Here is a 10,774-nt window from a genome sequence, read left to right as displayed (position 1 = left end):
TCGTCATCAAAGGATTAAAAAGTTACATAATCTATGATTATATTATATGTTGCTCATGTAAAATTATGAGCGATAAGGAAATTCTGAGAAACCATTACAGACAAGAGGAGACTAAGAAAACATGAGAACTAAATGGAACGTGGTCTCTCAGATCAGATTCTGGAACACAAAAAGGTCATTAACGGAAAAAGTGGTGAAATCTGAATAGGGTCTGAATTGTTTTTGATAGTAATGTCTCTTTCTTATTCTTGACAAATGTACTACCGTCATACAAGATGATAACATGAGGGGAAACTGAAACTGGGTGAAGAGTATATAGGAATTCTCTCCACTATCTTAGCAAAATGTCTATAAATCTAAAAATACTCCAAAATAAAAAGTGCATTAAAAAAAAAAACACTTTTCTTGGCTCCATAATGCTTGGAAAATTCTCCTCTTGATATCCGGTTATTCTTTCTCAGCAACCCTCCCCCAGTGTCTCTACTCCATTGCTAAATGTTTGATTTTATTTTTTTCATGGACCTTCCAGATAATACCAATGATTGGACTGTCAATTAGACTCATATCCTTATCCAGTGTCAAGATTCACTATTTCAAGGACAGGAATAGTCATGGGGTAAACAGAAAATAGGGAGAGGTTCAAGATCAATGCAGTTCCTGAATGTCATTTAAATTTTTTTAACACTTACTTATTTTGAGAGAGAAATAGAGAATGAGCAGGAAAGAGGTAGGGAGAGAGGAAGACACAGAATCCAAAGCAGGCTGCAGGCTCTGAGCTGTTAGCACAAAGCCCAACTCAGGGATCGAACTCAAGAACAATGAGATCATGACCTGAGCCAAAGTCTGATGCTCAACTGACTGAGCCACTCAGGCGCCCCTTGAATGCTATATTTGCAGCACATTCCTTAATATCTAAAGTGAAAGTTTGTTAGTCTACTTTCAAAATCTTTCCATTGACTTCTTAAGTACTTAGGATAACACTCTTAAACTGATCTGCAAGAAGTTGAATGTTTTTTTATACTTTCCCTTTTAACCTCACTTCATTCCTCTTCCTTTATTTCTTATGCTCTAAGTACAATGATCTTATCAAATTCTTTCAAGCTCCGCAAGATTTTCCATACCTAAGGGCATTTTATTTGCTATAGCTCTGTCTGAAAGAGTCATCCTTCTAGTATTTGCTAGAATAACTCCTTCACATTAAATGCCACCTTACCCAAGAGATTCCTTTGAGTATTTAATGTGAAGAACTCCCCCATTTTCTCTCATAGCTCCTTGTATTTCTTTTACAATAATCATTGCAATGTATAATAATTCATTCCTCTATTCAATAATATTTATTGAAAAATGTCTCTGGTATTTACTTAGGTACTTTGAAATAGGGTGATTAACAAGAGAGACCAAGTTCCAAACTTCATGGAGTTCAGACTTTCATACAGGAAAGAGGAAGGAAATTATTTGCAAATAAATACTTAAGATATTGGAGGTGGTAAGTGCTATGAACTAAATGGGCAACACAATAGAGAATAAAGAGGACAGACTAGAAAAATGTTAATAGGAGAGTCAGGTACATCCTTTCTAAGGATGGATTAGAATCATAACAGAAGTGAGAGAACAATGGATAAGATAATTTGATCGAAACAAAAACAGAATAGTGAGTATAAAGTTGTTAAGGTAGGAATACAGTTAGCATATTTGAGGAAAGGCAAGAAGACTAGAATGACTGAAGTGGAATGAGCAAGATAAAGATCATTTTGAAAGCAGGTCAGAGAATTGGGCAGAAATTTAGTCCCATGGTATGCCCTAGGGCACATAAAGAATTAGGATATTGTTGTAAGCGAGATAGCAAGCCATGAGAGTGTACTGAAGAAGAGAGTGAGATGATGAGGTACAGACTGTAAGAGAATAAGAGTGGGAGCAAAAACCCAGTTAAGATACTATTGACTAGAAGAGAGATTAAGTTAAACTGCACTAGATTATAGATATACCATGTATACAGTGCATATTGTGCAATTTCAGGATTATTTTTGTTTATGTCATGACAGAAAACAGGAGAACTATTTCCCAACTCAGGCTAGCATTACCTTATGCCAAAGGCAGACAAAGATATCACAAAAGAATAGAAAACTACATACTATTATTTCTCATGAACATAGATACAACATTTGAAAAGGATTATACACCATGAGAAAGTGAAGTTATTGAAGGAATAAAGTGTTATTTCAACATTTATAAATCAATTAATGCCATATACCATTTTAAAATAAAGGTATCATATATTTAGATATGCAAAAATGCATAAAAAGATGCAAAAAATATACTTGACAAATTCAACACCTTTAATGAAAACAATTTTCAGAAAACTGGGAATAGAAGGTATTCCTCATCTTAATAAGAAATATTTTACAAAATCCTCCAGCTAGCCTTATATGTAGTAGTGAGCGACTGAATTCTTTCTTTATATTATAGGTGAAAACAATATTAAAGTATTTTTTAATCTGGAATCCCCTAACAGTAATAAAGCAAAGCTATCAGTTTGCACCACTTTGTTCACATTGTAAGTGAACTGCCAATGCAGTAAAATTAATAAGAAGAAAATAAAAGCATACAGAGTGGAAAAGGGCACTGGGTAGGTGTCCAGAGACCTAGGTTCCAATCTTGCTCTCCCTGGACTACCTACATGTAACCTTGGGGGAAGATGGCAGAGTAGAAGGACCCTAAGCTCGCCTTGTCCCACAGATACAACTAGATAACATTCACATCAGTGTAAATAACCCAGAGAATGATCCAGAGACTGCAGAACAAACCTCACAACTAAAAGTAGGGGGGATGCCACATCAAAAAAAGTTAAGAAGGGTGAAGACACGGTTTGGGAGTGAAATGGACCATGGCCATCAACAGTGGGGAGAAAACCAGTGGCATGAAGAAAGGCAAAAAACAGACTTTCATACTGGGGAGCCCACAAACAGTGAAGACAAATTCCTGTAACATTTGCCTTTGAAAGGGGGCTGAATTTTGTGAATTCTTACAGCCAGGATCAAGACTTAAGCATACAGTTTTAAAAATCAGTGGGCTCTGTCTCTAGGAGAGCCCAGAGGGCAAGAGGAAGGTGAATCCTTGCCCTGAAAGAGCACAACAAACAGCCCATTCAGATAGAGCACAGAACCAGCAGTTTAAAAAAAGCTGGTGGCAGATGGGAGGGAGACTGATTTGTTCATCTCAGAGTGCCGCCTGGAGAGAGATAAATCATGGAAGACCCCTTTAGGAACAAAGGACCTGGCAAGTGCCATTTCCTTCTCCTGCCCACAGCATAAACAATGGCCACCTGTGGGAAATAAGCACCAACACTCTTACCTAACTTGCTTGCACCAAGCTTGCCCACCCCCTGTATCAGTGGATCCACCCTTCCCAGTCATGCTTGTCTCATTCCTAGCATTGTGTCCCCCCTTCCCCTCCCAGAAGACCACCACAAACTCTGTCAACACCACATCTCCAACCCTTGTGTTTTGTTGGACCTCAGTTCCTGCAGCAGTGAGGACAAGTATCATTTCCATGGATGCAGAAAAGGCATTTGACAAAGTACAACATCCATTCATTATAAAAAGCCTCTCCTAAGTAGGTCTAGAGGGAATATACCTCACATAATAAAGGCCTTTGGGAAAAACTCAGAGCTTTTCCCCTTAGGTCAGGAACAAGACAAGGATGTCCATTCTCAATCCTTTTATTCAACATAGTAATGCAAGTCCTAGCCAAAGAAATTAGACAACATAAAGAAATGAGAGGCATCCAAATTGGTAAGGAAGAAGTAAAACTCTCACTATTTGCACATGACAGAATACAATATAAAAAAAAAAAGACTCCACCAGAAAACTACTAGAACTGATAGGTCAATTCAAGAAATTCGCTGGATACAAAACCAATATACAAAAATCTGTTGCATTCCTATACACTAATAATGAAGCACCAGAAAATGAAATTAAGAAAACAACCTCATTTACAGTTGCACCAAAAACAATAAAATATTTAGGAATAAACTAAACTAAAAACATGAAAGATCTGTACTCTGAAAACCATAAAACACTGATGAAAGAAATTCAAGAAGACACCAATAAATGGAAAGACATTCCATGCTCATGGGTTCGAAGAACAAATATTATTAAAATGTCTACATTACCCAAAGCAATCCACAGATTTCGTGCAAGCCCTATCAAAATACCAACAGCATTTTCACAGAGCTAGAACAAGACCCCTAAAATTTGTATGGAACCACAAAAGACCTCAAATAATGAAGCAATCTTGAAAAAGAAAAGCAAAACTGGAGGTATCACAATTTCAGACTTTAAGTTACATTACAAAACTGTAGTAATTAAAACAGTATGGTACTGAGATAAAAATAGACACATTGATCAGCAGAATAGAACAGAAAACCCAGCAATAAACCCACAACTGATGGTCAATTAATCTTCAACAAAGGAGGAATGAATACACAATGGGAAAAAGACAGTCTCTTCAACAACAGTTATTGGGAAAACTGGACAGCCACATGAAAAGAATGAAACTGGACCACTTTCTTTCACCATACACAAAATTATAAAGTCAGAACGGATTAAAGACCCAAATGTGACACCTGAAACCGTAAAAATACTACAAGAGAGCACAGGAGCTCTGACATCAGCTATAGGGACACTTTTCTAGATCTGTCTCCTGAGACAAAGGAAGTAAAAGCAAAAATAAACTATTGGGACTACATCAAAACAAAAAGCTTCTGAACAATGAAGGAAACAACAACTAAAAGGCAGCATACAGAATGGGAGAAGACATTTGCAAATGACACATCTGATAAAGGGCTAGTATCCAAAATGTATAAAGAATTGATTATAACTCAACATGCCAAAAACAAATAATCCAATTAAAAATGGACAGAAGACATGAACAGACATTTCTCCAAAGAAGACATACCAATGGTCAACAGACACGTGAAAAGATGTTCAACATCACTCATCATCAAGGAAATGCAAATCAAAACTACAGTGAGATATCGCTTCACAACTGTCAGAATGGCTAAAATAGAAAACAAAAGAAACAACAACTGTTGAAGAGGTTTTTTGGAAAAAAAAAAAAAAGGAACCCTTGTGCACTGTTTGTGGGAATGCAAACCCGTGCAGCCATTGTGGAAGACAGTATGGAGGTTTCCAAAAAATTAAAATTAGAATTACCATATGACCCAGTAATTTCATTACTGGGTGTTTACCCATAGCATATGAAAACACTAATTAGAAAATATATACACACCCCTATATTTTTGCACCATTATTTACAATAGCCAAACTATGGAGGCAGCCCAAGTTTCCACTAATAGATGAATGGATAAAGAAGTGATAAACACACACACACACACACACACACACACACACACACACCAGAATATTATTCAGCCATAAATAGAATGAAATCTTGCCATTTGCAGCAACAGGGATAGAGCTAGAGAGCTTAATGCTAAGCAAATAAGTCCGTCAGAGAGAGACATAACATACGGTTTCATTCATATGTGGAATTTAATGAAACAAATGAGCAAAGGGGAAAAAAAGAGAGACAAACCAAGAAATAGACTCTTAAGTATGGAGAACAAACTGATGGTTAGCTGAGGAAAGGTGGGTGTGAAGAATGGGTGAAATAGGTGATGGGGATTAAAGAGTTCACTGACCAAGATGAAAAATAAATTAAGTGAATAATAATTTTAAAAAAACGAAGAGAAAGGAAAGGTAGAAACTGTCCTTATTTGCAAATTAAAATTATTTTTGTAGAAAACCAAAGGAATCTATAAAATAGCTGTAGGAACTAATAAGCAAGTTTAGCAAGGTCACTTGTTTACAGGGTGGAGGGGGAGAAGAGTATATTACATGTAAAGGAATAAGGTAAGAATTACAGTGGATTTCTCTGCAAAGTTCATGCAAGATGCTACCCCCAGCTCTCAGGCACTTTCAACACTGCTCCTTTGAGCTCAGCACACTGTTAACTTTTGATTTTACTTGAATATTTAGAAGCACTTGTACTATTCCTTTCAATAGTGGAGTTGTACTTTCAAGTGCCTCAAAACCTACAAGGTTTCTTCTGTTCTGAATTTGCCCTCCATACCAAATTCATCATCAACACTGCTCTTTAATCTCTTCACATCCCAACCATTTGTTCTATTTCTACTGCTCTAAAATTAATATGGGAAAATGTCACCATCTTCTTATTTTTTCTGTCACCAATTTCTCCACTCTGTGAATCACCCTGCACAACATTATTAGGTACCTTTTTAAAAAAGTTTTCACTTAAATTCCTAATTTACTAAATTTACTAAATTCCTAAATTCCTAAATTTATTTAGTTAACACACAGTGTAATATTAGCTTCATGTGTATAATATAATGATTCAACACTCCCATACATTCATTATACAGTGCTCATCACAAGAAGTGCACTCCTTCATCCCCATCACTTCTTTAACCCAGCCCCCACCCACCTCCCCTTTGGTAACCATCAGTCTATTCCCTATAGTTGAGAGTCCATTTCTTTGTTTGCCTCTCTTTTTTTTTTCCCCTGTGCTCATTGTTTTTTTTTCTTAAATTCAACATATGAGTGAAATCATATAGTATTTTTTCCTCTGATTTATTTCACTTAGCATAATACTCTCTAGCTCCATTCATGTCATTGCAAATGGCAACATTTCTTTCCTTTTTTGTGGTTGAGTAATATTCCGTTCTGAAGCTTTTATAAAATAATATTTGATCATAAAATTTCCCAACACTCAATGAAAGTACCCATGTTATATAAAGAAGCAAATCTTGTTAGACTTCTACACAAAGTTATGCCAACATTTTCACCAGCCTATCATTCTGACTTATATACACCTTATGATACATTGATTTGTCTGTTTCTGCCCTTCCAAACAAGTGTTCTAAACTTTTTTTTTCTAATCCAGCCATGCACATTTTTCAAAGAAGTTCAAGTGTCACTCCACCACCTAATTTTATCCAGATTGTATCAGCTCAGAATTCCTAATTATTGTAGATATTCCTATTCCAGCTACTTAGAACTAAACCGGACTGCCTGGTAATGTTCATGTGTATGTATTTTTCCTACAGTACTATATGTCTTAGAGGAAAGACATGATGTGCCTTCTTCTCTGAATTCCCTAAGAATCTAGGCCAAGTCAATATATTTATTTTCTCAACAAATATTTATAAATTATTACTCAGGTAACTGGTATCATGCTAGTCTTGACATATAGCAATAATCTATAGAGATACAGTCCATTTTTCAAATACACATTTACTCACAATATCTATCACTACCACACTCAAGTTGCTCTCATTTTGACATCATCAATGGGAACAGGTAATAATTATAGGTATGCTGTCTCCCAGAATTAAAAATAGGATATTCACAGTAAATTATAGACTGTTATAGGATAACAATGATTGTGTTGTACTAATAAAAAAACAAATGGACTAAGCAATTCTATTTATAAATAAATGAGTAGCAACTATGTGGATATAAGTAATTGAAATGTTAAATTAATAAGCTAAGCAAGACACAATGAAAACATGAATATAACAGTGAGAAAGATAGATCCGGGGCTGGATTTTGTAAACATTCAGAAGGGCAAACTGTCAGGAGTTAACATTGATTGAACGTAACCATAAGAGTAAATCAGGCTAGGATGACTTCTAAATTCTGAAGTTTTTAGTTAGTGGTATTTGAACTAAAAGAACAGTACAAGAGAGTTAAAATAACGTCTGTGCATTGGGCACTTGGAATTTTAACACTGCCAGGGGAAAATGACACTCAGCACTATGAGACATGGCAGTTTGTTATAGTCTCAAAGGTTGGAATGAGAAATTTCAAGCCTCTTCGCAGGGGGTACAGAGAACTAACGTGTGATGCACATTGATCCTTGGTTTATCATCTTTTGACCAAATGTATTCTTGGTGTGATGAATTCATTCATTCCTTTAAATCTTGAAAACAACTAAGCATTGAAGAAAATGCATCTATTACTCATCTGCCATCTGTGAAGACAGACAATAAATGCATCTTCAACCAAGGCCAGATAAGCCTGCTGCACTTGAAGCCACCGGTCTTGGATCAGGAATTCTGGGCATTTTCCTAAGACCTGTTCCTGTTACTCTTGTTGAATTTCTTCACTACAAACCATTTTGGAAGGGAAGAAGGGAAGGAACACTAAGTTTGTTTAACTAAACTAAGTTTGAACACTAGGTTGTTTATAAGCAAACCTGCAAAAGGTCCTCTTTATGTAACCCTGAATACACTATTGTACCAGACTGGTATTGCACTGAAAACTTAAGGTATCTATGGCCTTTACCAATCTGCTCTTTAAATGCTGACCTGTGTTAATTCAGGAACTCTTGTATGAAAAGGAGCGGCTCCTTTTTCAGTCACCCCTTGCATTTTGAATCCTGGTATTATTTCCATCTTCTTCCTAGGGTTCAATTGTGGGAGCAGACATTTCCCTTCCTCAAGGGAAGGTGTGCAAGATTTTTTCCGCGCGCCATTGGAGGGGAGGCGGTTGTAGGAATTCAGTAAGCTGACGACTGCGCTGAGGGCACAAAGTCCGTGACGTAGCTCCTCGCTCACACCTGCTTGGGAGTATCTTACTCTCGCTGTCCAAGCAGCGAGCAGCAGCCTCTCTCTGGCTCCGTCCACCCTGCAGGAAGATCTGAGCTCTGGAGCCAGGGTAAGACTTGCAGCAGTCTGGGAAAGGCAATGATCAGGGCCCGGGAGGTGGGGTGAAGACGAGAGAGAAAGATCTGTGGGGTGAGGAGTCTTCTGGTCCTCCGCGCCTCTTCTGGGACTCTGGTGGGCACATCGGCTGATCAGTGCAGATGCACGCAGAGTTTCGGTTTTGTTGCATATCTCTGATCCACCGAAGACTTTCAACATGCCTCTTGATGTTTATCCAGTTGGAACGCTTTACCTGTCTTAAAAGATGAATCATTCCATTTACATGAAATGCTCTGATTCATAGCTGAAGCCTGAAGTCATTTGTCAATCAGGCCTTTCATGAGGTCAAATTAAGAACTTCAGTTTTTTATTTCTGTTTTGAATGCACTGTTATTAGGAACTATATATTGCAGGCAATTAGAATGATGGCTGTTGACTCTTCTGGACTACATGTCATCTACTGGCTTCCAGGAAAAGACATGAAGACATGTAGGTGTGACCCCAAATCCATGTAGTAAAAGGTTACTCTGCGGGTGACTACTTATAGAAATTATCTTCCAAAGAGTGTATAAGGATTTGGGAATCTGGAAAATATACCGTGATATTCCAAGGAAGTCAGTCAGTCAGTAGTTAATTGAACTTGTTTAAGAAGCCCACTTCTTTGCTACTGTTTGAAGGAAATACCAAGATATCAAAATATAATCTGATCTCAGAAGGATTCTTGATGGGTAAGATCAAATAAATTAAAATTACTAATATTAGTAATACTAAACACAGTTAAGCTTTAGGTTTGTGACAGAGATGATTAATACTACTTATTTATGCTTTCCATCTTTATTTTAAATATTGTCTTTTTTCCCCTATTCTAGGATTATGAAACTGAACATCATGCTCTTCCTACAGACACCGTAGAACCATGTCATCCCAGTCTTAAAACACCTGCAAGAAAGGGGACAGTACTTTTCCATTAGTAAGTAGCAAGGGGGAAAATGTCAGCCAACTTTTCAGCTCTGTATGAATGTGGATTTTGCCATTGCTTTCATTGATGCAACAAAGATGATTATAGGTTGGGTAAGTGATGGGGAGGGAACAGGAGAGTGGTAGGGAGGAATATGTGGCATCATAGTCTGTTGAATTATGGAATTGTGGATCATCTAATATAATCCCATTGAATGATTGAGCTATATAAAATTACCCAGCTAATGTGTATATCTATCAATGAGCTGATGAGGATGCAAAGTTCAGATGTTAGAACATTTTTTTTAAAGTTACAAGATTCCTAGTAGACCTGGGCCTTGAACATTTGAATCTCCGATGAGATTATGCTGATTTTTTTCCTATGATACCCAGATGTAAAAACAGATCTTATGACACTTCTAAAATTAGAAATTGAGTCAAACAACATGCATTTATGGAAAGATCTTACAATCTCAGCAAACTATCACACATTGTAAAGGATCATCATAAAAATATTAATAATTTCCATTTACTGAATATTATATTGCAGACACTATGTTAGGTGCTTTATGTATGTTGTGCCACACCCTTTGCAAAGCAAAGCTGTTGATGTGATAGTCCCCATTTTACAGCAGAGAACCTTGACGCTCAGGATTTCTGAGAACTGATGGTTTCTAAAGACTATGTTTAATAAGCCATAGAAAGTTGCTAATTGGGAATTAAAAGCTGAGCCACAGAAGTTCAACTGTAAGGTAGGACCCTGGTTATCTTCACAATGATTAACCAGTCATCAGTGGTTATTATAAAAATACTAGGTCAAAAAAGCAGCATCTAGAAGAGGGGGCGGGGCTGGTTAGGGAGGGAAGGCATGCTGTATTAACTTGTGTTAAAAGCTGTATGGAAACTAAATAATATCAAGAGCAATGCCAGACAACTAGCAATGAAATTTGAATATATGGGTGTGAAAAATTCTGTTTCAGAAATCTATTCATTTAGGTTTACTTGCACAACCAGAATTTGCTAAATATAAATAGATGTAACATGTATTGTGCTCTAAGGTCCTCTCCACCTCCCTTCTTTCTACAGATAAAG

The sequence above is a fragment of the Lynx canadensis genome, chromosome B2 (genome assembly GCF_007474595.2).
Source record: "Lynx canadensis isolate LIC74 chromosome B2, mLynCan4.pri.v2, whole genome shotgun sequence".
In the NCBI taxonomy this organism is placed as follows: domain Eukaryota; kingdom Metazoa; phylum Chordata; class Mammalia; order Carnivora; family Felidae; genus Lynx; species Lynx canadensis.
Note: the sequence above shows the minus strand (reverse complement) of the source record.